We start from the raw sequence: 12,994 nt of genomic DNA, 5'->3' as shown, positions 1-12,994 counted from the left end.
GCAAGTCTTAGTCATGCTAGTGCATGAATTTCCTGTTAGGGACATAAATGGAAGATAAGCTTTTAAATTTTTTTAAGAAGTCTAGCTTGGTTGGCTGTGCACTTCATGTTCATGTGCATTTGTTATTCGTTCTGGACGCCTTCCATTTACTAGATTCCACTACTTAAGAACATAAGAGCAGCCATGCTGGATCTGAGCAGCATTCCCTTCATACAGTGGCCAATCCGTTGCTTGTGGGAATCCCTCCAGTAGGGAAACTCAGATGTTCAGGTTCTTACAGACAAGAGAGGTCAAAGGGGTAAGTTGCGAGTGAAACCAACTTACCCTTTCTTTACAGAAGCTTATTTGGATATGGGTTTAGTACCTACCTGCACTTGGCTTCACTTGTACTTAAATGACATTTTTGTTACTGTTCAAATGTGCCTTCAAGTTGTCTCCAGCTTATGGTAACCCTATGAATGGAAGCCCTTCAGAATGTCTTCTCCATGACATCCCTGCTTAGCTATTTTAAATTCAAGGCTGTTGCTATTTTAAATTCAAGGCTGTTACTACCACTCTACAAGACTCTGGTGCACCCACAACTGGAGTATTGTGTTCAGTGTTGGGCCCCTCATTACAGAAAGGATATAGCCAGGTTGGAGTCAGTGCAGCGTAGGGCCACAAGGTTGGTGGCCGGTTTGCAGGGGGTGCCGTATGAGGCGAGACTGAGGGAACTGGGTCTCTTCAGCCTGGAGAAGAGGAGACTCAGAGGGGATATGTTGGCGACATACAGGTATGTGAGGGGATGTCACACGGAGGTGGGTAGAGACCTGCCCTGCCCTGCAGAGGAAGGCAGAACGTGCTCCAATGGAGCCAAGCTCGGGGAACCAAGGTTCAGTTTGGATGCCAGGAAGCACTTCCTGACAGTTAGGACCCCGAGGGTGTGGAATGGGCTCCCACGAGAGGTCGTTGAGGCCCCATCGGTGCGGGTGTTCAAGGAGAGGCTGGACCTTCACATGGCAGGCATGTCGTGAGCAGAGCCGGCTGGTGCCGGAGGTCAGACTAGATGACCCGAGAGGTCCCTTCTGACTCGCTCTGTTTCTATGTTTCCTTTATTGAGTCCATCCATTTCATAGTTGGTCTCTGTTTTCTAATTCGCTCTTCAACTTTCCCAAGCACGATTATCTTCTTCAGGAATCTTTGCCTTCTCATGATGTGTCCAAAGTACGACAGATTCATTTTTGCTTCTACGGTAAGCTGGGCTTGTTTTGATGGAAGGCCCCTGGTTTGTCTTTCTCTCAGTCAAGGGTATTCACAAGGCTCTACTCCAGTAGTATGTTTGGAACGCGTCGATTTTCTTCCAGTCAACTTTCTTCACTGTACAGCTTTCACATCCATACACAGCGATTGGGAATGCACTGCTGTGAGTGGTCTTGGCCTTGGCCTCCGGTGAAGTGTCCTTACACTTAATGATCTTTTCTAGTTCCTTCATTGCTGCCCTCCCAAATTTCAATCCTCTTCTAATTTTGTGGCTGCAGTCCCCTTTTGAATCGATGACTAAAGTGAGGTATGTAAAATCTAAAGTTTAGAGTATTCTAAATATGTTCTGATGGCACTTACGGTCTACACAATGAAGGCATTTTGAATGTGCTTCAAATACTTGAATTTTTCCCAATTTTGTGGTGATCTTATGACTTAAAGTTGAGCTGTGAGCACCTAACACAAATGTTTTGTCATCCAGGTGCTCACCACCAAGAAATCAATTGGTAAGTCCTGAGCTTCACACCAGGTTGTGAGGCCTTTGGGGTCAGGATGCTCTGAGAAGTGCCATGTGCATCCCAGTGATGACATGCCTGGATTGTGCTTTGTATCCTTCACGAGTCACAAGTGGTAGGAAACTGGGCACCCTTAATTGTAGCACTGATAGTGTGGGTCTGAGGCTGAGGGAAGAACAACAGCCGTCGTTTGTATTCTACACGCAAGTGCTAAGATTGTTGAGTGTGGCTGCGAAGGACAATTACTGCTGGTGCCAAAGGCGGTATTGTTGGCTTAAAGCTTTGCAAGTGTCTTACTCACTCACCATGCAGAGCAGCTCAGAATGAGCAGCTCCTACTTGTCACAGAGGTTTTTGGAAATGGGCAGACTCAGCCTACGGAGCACAACCCTGCTTTTGCTTTCATGCCTCTAGGTTGACGGGGAAGGGAATGCGTCCCTTCTGAGTTCAAGGGAAGTTCAGCCTCTGATTCAATAAATAATCCTTAGATGTGCAAACTAATCAGGTTCTAGTGAACATGCAGCTGTTAGTATGAAAGGATATGGACCCAGGGTCAGATCGATGAAGTTTTCTGAGCCTGGTTTGGTTTGTGGGATGGTTGTGAGGAGGAGATGCTGTGCTAGTGTGACCACGGTGCTCTCGGTCAGTTTGCCTGGTGTGTGGCTTGCTCCTTGTTTAGGTGTCTACACTGGAGAGCTGGGCTTTGATCTCCCTAAGCATTTGAGCAGCATGCGGCCTCACTTCTCCGATTTGATACTTCTGGGGTGGCAGCTTTGAGGACAAGGAAAACGAGGGCGAGTGCTTTGTTGTTCACTTGTAGATATGCTTGGCAAACCCTGACATACAGAGCTTGAGAACGTCTTTCTGCCAAGCCACACGGAATGCGTTTTTGGCATTCACTTCAAAATGCACCAGTGCTGGAAAGATTCAAAACATGCTTAAATTAAAGATGCAGGTGATGTCTCCATATATCTCTAGATACCTGAGGAAAAGATCTGGATGGCGAGGTGTTCTCTTTTCTTTTTGGAGACCGAATGTGCTCTGTGGGTGGTTGATTGTGAACCCCAGGCCTCCTTTTTGGGAAAAGGAAGGTTATATCAAGTATGCATTTTCTTGCTCCTTTCCCCTGTAAAATAGCTCTTTGTGCTAGATGGGAGGCAGTTGCTGAAGGTGGATTGTGTGGGGCTGCTGTTGAAGTGGGGACTGAAAGCTCTGTGGAGCCTGATAACCCGGCGAATTAATTTGGCTTCACATACCCTTGTCTTCTCTTTGTGTGCTAGTACAGTCATATTTGAGTGAACTTCTATTTGAACCAAATATATATCATGCATATGATCTACTAGATCTTAGGTTTCAAAGGTCATCCCTTTTTCTTGTGCTTTGGAGCCAGTTTTGTATTTTAGTTCTTAATTCCTTGCTACATTTTGAACCGATGGTTTTGACTAGAGTTCTGTTTGGTTCAGTAGAATTCACATATTTCCATACAGTTCACATTACTGAAAACTGGCTTACTCTCCTGGTATTTTAACCTGATTTTCATTCCTAACACCAAGGAAGTTAGTGAGTGAGACAAACCCCAATGTTCTGATAGAATAGAGAGTTTATGTTCTAGCACCCTGTTAGGAAACATGAAAAGACTAACTCTTATGCGTAGTTACCACTGTGCATAAAGTACTTCAGCTCTTTGCATGCTGCTTTGTCTGATTGGAAGTGATCAGCAATGTTAAAATGTAAGCTTGGTATTGTTAAGAAGATGCTCTAGCAGCTAAATAATATTTTGATTTGCTGGTTAGACTCTTCACAACAGTAACTAATCAGGAGGCCCAAGATCTTTTCTATGAGGAGCTTTGCATATGTTCTCAAGCCCAAGATTCCAGTCGTGTAAGAAAATAGCTTAAATTTGATTAGCTGGAATTCTTTGTGTGTGATTGTTGCCTTCTCTGGTACTTCTTTTCTTCCTTCCTCCCCCCAAATGAAGTATATCTGGATTTTTAGCTGTAGTGTTTTAAAAATGTATTACTAATTAAACGTTTGTGCATGCTTACAAAGTTAACGTGTGCGTTTTCAGTTATTCCGCAAGGTTTTGTCAAATGTGTTTTTTAAAAATGTTAGCTGAGTCACTCCTATGGGCCTTTCTTGTAATTTTTGTCACGTGCTTGGCTGAATGGAGGGGTGCTGAGCAGAAGAGCTTATAGCTCCCTAGCTGAGCATATTGGGAATCTGAGAACAGGTTTTCAGCTCTGGAGGTAACTATCAGTAGTTCTGGTTTGTAAACAGGTCAGTAATCCTTGTACAGAAGGAGTCCACCAAGAAGATGCCTTCTCCCTCCCAGATCTGTAATAAGTGGCCTACTGGTTAGACTGGGATTGCCTAGGAAACGGGTTCTGTTTTCACCCTAGGTCCAATGGACGTATCTGGCTGAATTAAACGCTAGCCTGGATGTTTCAGAACAGTCATTCTGGGCCAGCTGCGTGTAGTTGGGAGGTTGAACTAAGTGAACCTTAGCCCTTACTGACTTTTACATGAGGAAATTGTGATGCTGATGCAGGGACCAGTGCCTGTGCGTACCTGGGAAGCGTGTTTCAAGAACTGTAGATGTTTCCCTTCGAGTAGAAGGGAAGCCCTTTGTGCCCCATGACATAGTATTCTGGCACGTCCCCATGTCATTGAGGCAGGAAAGTGGTGATAGGCTCCCATAAAGAGGAGGAAGACTGGAAAACTCCCTGCATAGAACATCATACATACTATTTTGGGCGCCTGGCCAGTGTTTGAAACATTGGCACACAGGTGCAGAATAATGTAGGTTAGATACCAGCGTGTGTATTTCAAGATACTTCATTTTTGCATATGGTATATTTCTAATTTTGGGATCCGGCCGTTGCGTCAGCAGGTGACGCACACTGTCTGGAACGGAGGTTATAGAAAGCAGTCGGCACGATAGTTTGCACCCTGTGAGATTCCAAATGCATTACCATGGCATCTCCATTCTCAGATCTGATGCGAGGTACTTTTGAGGGGCTGGGGGCAACTTCCGCCCCACGAGGGCTTCGACCCTTCATGGCTGAAATGGCTGTTGAATTCTGGTGGCAAGAGCCAAGCCACAATTTCATTTCAAACCAAGGCATGACGCTCCCTGAGCACTCCATTTTAAAACGCAATTATAACTTTTTATTTGCTGTCCCTTGACCTTTGGCAGTACGTTTGTGGGATGGCGGGGAGTATAAAAAAGTATGAGGCCGCAAAAAGGGCCCCACCCCACCCCACCCCACCCCACCCACAGTTTTTCAGTTGTTGGCTTTTTTGGTAGAGGTGGGTAGTAGCCTTTGCTTCGACTGCAAGGTGCGCTATACCGTATTTGTGTGATATACATATATGACCAAATGCAAAGGGGCCAGGTTGGTTTCATTTGGCTATATATGCATTTCCAGAGAATTAATGGAGCTGCAAATGTTACGGAGCAGCACCTGTGACGTAAAACTGGTTGCATGTTGGATGCCCTGGCAGCAGGGACTTTCTCATTCGCTCGTGCCAGGATGGCATAATGGTTTTCTTTCCCATTGTGTGACCAGCCTTTCAACCATCTCTAAGCCCGATAATAGCTCTAGATTAGCCAATCTTCCTGAGTTAGAGCTAATGGCTAGAAATACCTACCCTGTCTACGGGAGGTTGCCCCATTCGGGGTGTGGGAAAGATAGACAGATGGTGTTGTGGTTTCAGTGCGGTGACTGACGGGGAGAGAGATGTGAGCTTGGCTTCACACCATTGCTGTTGGTGTATGCGCTGCAGGACGGCTGCCTGCTTTTTTATTTTGCTTCTACTTTCATTCATTTACAAGGAAATGGCGCAGCTCCTGCAGAAACTGAGTAGCCACATGCGTGGGCATTTGGCCATGTTTCTTGAACTGCAGTTTCATGTTATTCTGGTTGGTTAACTGACAACCAGAGTTGCCTAGGTTGGACATAAAGGGAATCTCTGGCTTAAAGCAAGCCAGGATCTTGTGCTGGAGCTGGTGCCTGGCGGCCGGAGGGGAGGTGACAGAGTGAGATGTGTTGTTCATGGCTTCATAACCATTTTTCCAGCACGCATTCTCCGTGAGCAAGAAATTAAGCCCTGCATTGTTGCTTTGCAGATTTCTTTGTGTATACTAGTGGTGGGTGAGATTACTGTCCCACGCTGTAATGTCTAATTACTGATAAACTCCAGGCGAGGCTTGACAGAATTATTGGGAAGAAGAGATCAGATCTTGAACAGTGCGCAGTAACTTTCTAGGTCCCCAGGCAACCTGATGGCTGGAGTTAGTTCAGTACTGGGTAGAATGCGCGTGCGGGTGAAAATATATTTGCTTGACCGGGTGTATTGGAGGCCTTTGCTCTTGGGGCAGTGGTTTTCATTGGGTGATGTGTATTATCCCAGCTCGGTACCATGGCTGCCAAGGCCATCGTGCGTAGCATCGTGATGAACCGTTGACTGTTTTGTAAGGTCATAATGATTCTCTACAGTGAGCTGGGTCAGGAGCATCCAGGCCTCCTACTGACATGTGAATTATCTGTAATACAGATCATGGTAGAGGAGGAAAGGCTGGACTGTATAATTAGGCATGTGAGCTGTTCTGACTACGAGCCTCACTCTTTACCCCATAATGAGTAGATAAGGAGTTGCTTTGTGCTAATTGTACCATGCCTTTGGGGTATAGGACAAAGCTGGTCTGGCAAGATTTGCAGTAGTTTTCTGTGCCAAATTAACTCTTGTCAGTCAGTTGATTTCTTTTTTGCCAAGTGGAATAAGCAGTTAATGTGAGCCAGTCTGCTACAGAGGGAAAAATAATTAAAAAGAAGGTTTAAAATGTTTTAACCTGGGCTGGTCTTCATTCCTGTTGAAATGCTACAAAGCACTGAAGAACATCATCATGATAGCATTGCCTTTTTCTGTTTTCATTGCATGTACATACAATCTGTATATTCACTCAATCTCTTCTTTGTAATCATGTGCGCTACAGTAGTGCTAGAAAAGAGAACAGTGTTACCAAATAAGCCAGGCACATTTGAAGTTAGTCAAGTAGATGGAGAAATCCAGTCTTACTGATCGCTTGATTTAAACATAGTAGTCCTGCTGCAAACCCATTTCAGGTGGTGGTTCTTAGCAAATCTTACAACGTGCATTGTCATTCTGGGCAGCAAGAGGCTAGTGGCAGGGGCACTGGATTTTCCAAAAATGCGACGCTTGTGAATTTTGAGATTGGGGTAGCATATTCAATCAGGAAATGCTGAAAATCATTCCTGTAGTGCACATGTAAATTTCTCTGGATTATACCCAAAGCCTCCATTCCAGATGCACAGCCCAACAGCACAGGTGTGACAGTAGCTCAGCCTTCCCCAGCCTGATGCCCTGCAGAGTTTTTGGAATGCTGCTCCCAGTATTTCCGATCCGTGGCCCATGCTTGCCGGAGCTGATGGAAGTTGAGCGGCAAAGCTGGAGGGGACCATGTTTTAAAAGGCTGCTGTGCAGGATAGTTCGTGTGTGCATGCTGTTATATTTCTGGTGTGATAAGCAAGGGTAGCGCCTGCAATTGTGTAACATGCTGAAGTGGATAGTATACCGTCAGCGTGCAAGAACAGGAACACAAGAAGAGCCCCTCTGCATCAGGCCAAGGGTCCATCCAGTCCGGCCCTCCATCCACACAGTGGCAAACCAGCTGCCCACAGGGTCCCTCCAGCAGGACGGGGGCAAGTCCTCCGCCTGCCCAGCTCCTCAGCAGCTGGCGCAGGCAGGCAGGCAGTCTCTGGTAAGGGAGGCTGCAGATGGTCAGCAAGGCTAGCAGCCACTGGCAGCCGCCTCCCCCATGAGTTTGTCCAGCCTTCTTTTAAAATGATTGAAATTAGTGGCCACTGCAACTTCCTATCCCAGTGAAATTCATAGGGAAGTGGAAAACGCATTTCCCTTTATCTGCCCTAAACGTCCCAATCAGCTTGGGGGCATAACCTGGGGCCTGGGTGTTATGGGAGAGGCAGTACAATGTCTCCATTTTCTCCAGCCCTTGCATCACTTTGAACTCCTCCATCCTGTCCCCCCAACTGGGCCTTTTTCTAAGCTGGACAGTCCCGTTTCTCATGGCTGCTCCTCACAGGGAGCTGTTCCAGCTCTGTGATCATTTGTGTTCTCTGTACTTTTCCAGCTCGATAATATCCTTATCAGTTGAGGCAGCCAGAACTGAACACAGTATTCTAAATGTGGTCACACCAGGGATTTGTATAAGGGGAGTGAGTGAGTTTCTGGCCATTCTCGTCTCTATTCCATTCCTGCTGATGCCTACCATGAAGTTTGTCTTCTTCACAGCAGCTGGGCACCGGGCAGGCATTTTAATTCAGCCGTCCATGAGTACCCTAAGATCCCCTCCTTGCTCATTTGCTGCTGGCTCAGATCCCATTGAAGTTGGGATCTTTTGCCCTGACATGTGTTGCTGTATGATGGCTTATACTGAACTGTATTCGCTATTTTGATGCCCATTCTCCCAACCCGGAGAGTTTCCTTTTGAGTTCCTCGCAATCCCTTTTGGGTTTAACCATCCTGAATAGTTTGGTGTCTTCATTGAACTTGGCCACTTCACTGTTTATTCCCAATTCCAGATCATTTGTGAACGGGTTGAAAAGCACTGGTCCTACTGCAGGACCCTGTGGGTCTCCCTCTCTCTATTGGGAGAAGTTGCTGTTTATTCCCACCCTCTGTCTTCTGTTCTTTAAAGGTCCTGCTCTTTTATTCAATGTCTGCTTAGTTTCTTCAGGAGCCTTTGGTGAGGGACTTAGTCGAAAGCCATTGGAAGTCCAAGCAAACAAGGCCCTCCGATTGTCCTGTCTGCGTGCTTGCTTACACTCTCAAAGAGCTCAAACAGGTTACTGAGACGAGATTTCCAATAATGCAACTTAATTTGTTCCAGTTGATTTCAGCTGCATATATCCTGCACATGGGTGGAGTGGGAAGTAAGAATAAAGACGTTCACAAAGGAAACTGTCTTGAAGAGGAAATCTAACAACATAAGAGCAGCCTTGCCGCATCGACAAAGGCTCCATCTAGTCTAGCGTTCTGTTCACACAGTGGCCAACAGTTGCCCAGGGAAACACACAAGCAGGCTATGAGCACAACAGCACGCGCCTGTCCCCGTTCGTCAGTCTCTGGTGTACACAAGCACACTGCCTCTGACACTTCAGGTAGCATATGGCTGTCAGGGCCGGGAGCCGTCGATGACCTTATTCTCCATGCATTTGCCTGATTGAGAGTGGTCCTTGTAAAATGTTGCAAAATACTTCCAGGTGGAAATAGCTGTCATTTGACCTTGGTTTTGGGGAGCTAATCACTGCAGTACAAACACACTGATGTTCAGCATCATAGGAAGAATGATGTCAGATGTGTGTTGAAGACATCGGAGCGATTGTCTTTAAAAAGGAAAGAAGAAAAGCGATGGGGATGCAGTGGCTTTCTGTTCTGATACATCCAGATTTTTTCAGTCATCCCTAGCACGTATCCATCATTTACGTATTTGTGTTCTCACTGCAGGTACGTCATGTCTTGACATATCTGAAACGGTAGTTCTGCCCGAGAGCTTTTCCCAGGTTACACGACTGTCCAGGGAGTTGAGGCCAGTATTGTGTCTGCTGTTGAATTCTGCCTCTTTGTCTGGTACCACACTTTGAACTAGTTCCATTTTACAGCATTGTAGCTCTGTGTGTATCTGTGTGTGTGTGTGTGTGTGTGTGTTGTGGGGGTGACTCTGGTACATACAGGCAAGGCATAGAAATATATTAACCTGCCAGTAGTGTGATCTGATAAGTCAGCCTCACTGGAATGCTCCACTGAGTCAGAACCCTTGTTGAACATGGATTTGAAAAAAGGGCAGCGCTGGCGTTAAGGTACAGCTGTTTTGCTGTGATGGTGCCGTGCGGGGAAACAAATATTCCGGCGTGAGTGTTAGCATTCCAAGCGAGAGGCAAGCCCTGGTTGTAGGACGGCCTCATCCAACCCGGTGCGCTCGATGTGCGGCGGAGCAGCACGTCTGCAGGGGTCCAGATTGGGGGGCGTTGTCCTGCGGCACTGTATTTAGCAGCAGAATGGCGGCAGGTCCAATGTTTCTCAGGTTAACTCTGATAAGAGTTCATGTTGTGCGCACAGTTCTTGGAAAGGGAGTAGGCTGCTTAGCTCAGCGAGGCCAGTTTTAAAGTTGGTCAAGGTAAGTAAATAATTTATAGGCTGATACTGAAATTCTCCTGGGTTGGCCACATGCAGGGGTGCAGGGGTTCTGTTTAGCACAAAAAGCCAAAGTCTCATTCGGGGTTGAAACTTCATGACGACAGCTCAGGACTCACAAGCAACGCTCGAGACGTTCTGTAATGCTATTTGTGCAGTGAAAGTGGCAGTAATTGCTTTCAGAATAGGTCAGTTGTAATAATTTCTGGGTAAAGTTGTTTGAGACAAGGGCAGATTGCACAAGATCTTTTTCCACTTAGGCAAGATTTGTTTGAGCTACCGAGTCTGTTTGTTTGCCATCAATTACTCGCAGGGCGCCGGCTGAATTGATACATGGGTGCTCTTTGCACAATTAGATTCTGAAATGTGCATGCTACTGAGAGCATCGGGCCTTAGAGAAAACAAGACCAAATTAAACACCTGAGCCTGTACTTAGTATTGTGTGTTCATAGTCTGAATTTTTCAGGGCTGTTGATCATTCAGTCTCTCCTGTTACAGCTAAAAGGGACAACCTTGCTTCTTTATACATTCAGTTACAAAAGAATTTTTGCACTTCTGAAATAAAAACGCTTCTTATAATTCTGCTTGTGCAGAATTGCCTGTAAGCCAAACCGTCACTTTTCAGACTTTGCATTCCAGGTGTGGCTTTCTCAAACAGATGTGTGCAATTCTGTCTGCTGGTAAAGAACTGGAAAAGCCAGGTTGTCTTTCTGCACATCTTTTTGCCACCAGCAAATGAGGCCCATTTGGGCCTGTTATGGCCCCTTCTAAAGATGCTGACATTGCCACAAGCTCCTGTCCCACACATGCCAAAGTCCCCATAGGAATATTTGCTTAGCTCTTCACAAAGGTGTTTCTATGACTTTTAAACTCGGCCTTCCCCAGCCTGGTGCTCCCCATATTGGTTGGACTATGACCCCCATGACAACTATGGGACCCCCATGACGACTGTGGACTATGACAACATACTGGGTTGTGCTTGGGTTGCAGTTGATAGCTTTAGTCCAGCACAATTGTACAGCACCAGCTTTGGGGTGTCTGTTCTAAACCATCTTCAAGACCCACAGCAGTTCGGGTCACTCTACCATATTCCTTTGGCTCAGAATGATCCTGTTCTTTGACAAGCTCTGAGCCCTGGCTGCTTGTAGAGACCTCTCACCAGCACGTGGTGCAGAATTGCTTGTGCCAGTATTGTGTGTCTTTCTCTTTTCCGCCCGCCATGCCTAAGTTAGGGAGATGCTAAATGCAGTGTGGTCCTAGGTCTGGCAGGCCAATGACAGGCTTCCCACCGCAGATCAGAAAACTGGAAAATAGATTGTCTAGAGATGCTTGCTTAATCCTGTATTACATCCAGTTTATGCTGAGGTGACTTAATATACCTTATTTGAAAAAGTAGATAATATAATCTGTGGAGTCCGTTATCACTTTATCTCAATTGTCGTTGCCATCCTTTTTTATTTCTGTTTGAAGGACTAATTCTAGCAATGGACAATGAACAGTAACTTTATTTTGTGTAAGATTAGAGTGTTAAAAAAAAGAAAAATCAGTCATGCAGCATGGTGACGGGGTGTTTTATCTCAGATGCTTGGAAAATACTTATATGCATTCAGGAAAAAAGAGAGACCGACCGACCGACCCAGGGCATAATGTTTGCAACCCAGAGTAGCATTTGCCTATGCTTCTGGTTCTGCATATCAGTGGATAGTGTCCTTTGTAGAGGCAGGTTCTGTCTTACTTACATCGACGGCAGGAAGTGAATTCTATGGTGCATAAACATGCTGTTGCGATGCTTGCCATGGACAAATAAAGGCGGAAGTGCACGCATATGAAGTGTGGAGTCAGATGTAGTGGGGTTGTTGCGGTAGTGGACAAGCCACTCACAACCCTAGAACAGCCCATGGGCTCTGGGGGTCTTATTAACCATCCCAACAGCCCACCTTCTGTTGGTTCAGACTTAATAGGAAGCAATGGCAGCCCTGCCGTGCTCAGACATTTGGCATCGGAGCAGCAGCAACAGCCGCTGCACCAATATATCCCACAGGGAAATTTACTCCTGATGGCTTCTCATTATCTATGAACTGGGCAAGAGTTGGATATGCGGTTTTGCACTCTTAGTTTGTCTTGGTAAAGGGAGAAAGCCAAAACCCTTGACCAGACACTTTGGAAATTCGTAGAGTGTTGCTGAAAGTTTGGGAATGGCAAACTTTTATAAACATATTTTCAGCTGTATTGAATGTGATAGAAATAATAGATTTTCCTAAGAACGGTAGCTGCATATCAGACACTCTGGACTCTTTTAGATGGGTTATAAAGAAATTCTATATTGGAACTTCTAAAAGCACTAATATAAATATGCACTAAATATTTTCAGTTTCCAAAATCATGGGTAAACATGTTCATTATATCTGATTTTACCTTTTCCATCTACCGTTAAAATTGCAAGGAAGGGGTGACAGCTCTTCACTGAAAAGCTAGCCTAAAGGACACAAGGTTAATTTAATGCCTGATTTGAAGGTATGCAAATGTAAGAGGCATCAAACCATCTGTAAGGGTCAAACCATCTTGCTCAGCATTCTGTACACACTCTAGCCAACCAGCTGCCTGTGGAAATTCCACAAGTAGAGCATGAGTGGTGGATACTGGTGGTAACTTCTAGCTTTAAGGAGTGATAGACTTATCCTCAGTGAATTTTTCCAATCCCCTTTGAAAGCCATCAACGTTTCTGGCTATCACTACCCGGCACATTCCGTTGTTACAATTGTGTGCTGTATAAAGAAGTATTTCCTTTCCCCTCTCTTAGTTCTCCCACCATTTATCTTTGGATGACCCGAGGGTCTAGTATAATGAGAGAAAGAGGAAAATACTTTTCTTCCTCTATTATGCCTCACCGTATTCACATTTTCCTGAGCTGAGAGGCCCTGAACATTATAACCTTTCCTGATAAGAAACTTGCTCCTTTTCTTTGATAATTTTGGTTGTCCATCTTTACAATATTTTTGAGCTGCT

At 45.5% G+C, this 12,994-nt stretch overlaps 1 protein-coding gene across 1 annotated transcript in view; it reads left to right on the top strand.

Annotated features, from left to right (window-relative positions):
• Positions 1–12,994, top strand: part of ATRN (attractin) — a 146,255-nt gene that overhangs the window by 27,546 nt on the left and 105,715 nt on the right. The window lies entirely within an intron of this gene.

Source organism: Varanus komodoensis, unplaced genomic scaffold (assembly GCF_004798865.1).
Source record: "Varanus komodoensis strain SLA01 unplaced genomic scaffold, ASM479886v1 scaffold2, whole genome shotgun sequence".
In the NCBI taxonomy this organism is placed as follows: domain Eukaryota; kingdom Metazoa; phylum Chordata; class Lepidosauria; order Squamata; family Varanidae; genus Varanus; species Varanus komodoensis.
Note: the sequence above shows the minus strand (reverse complement) of the source record. Positions and strands in the feature narration are given on the sequence as shown.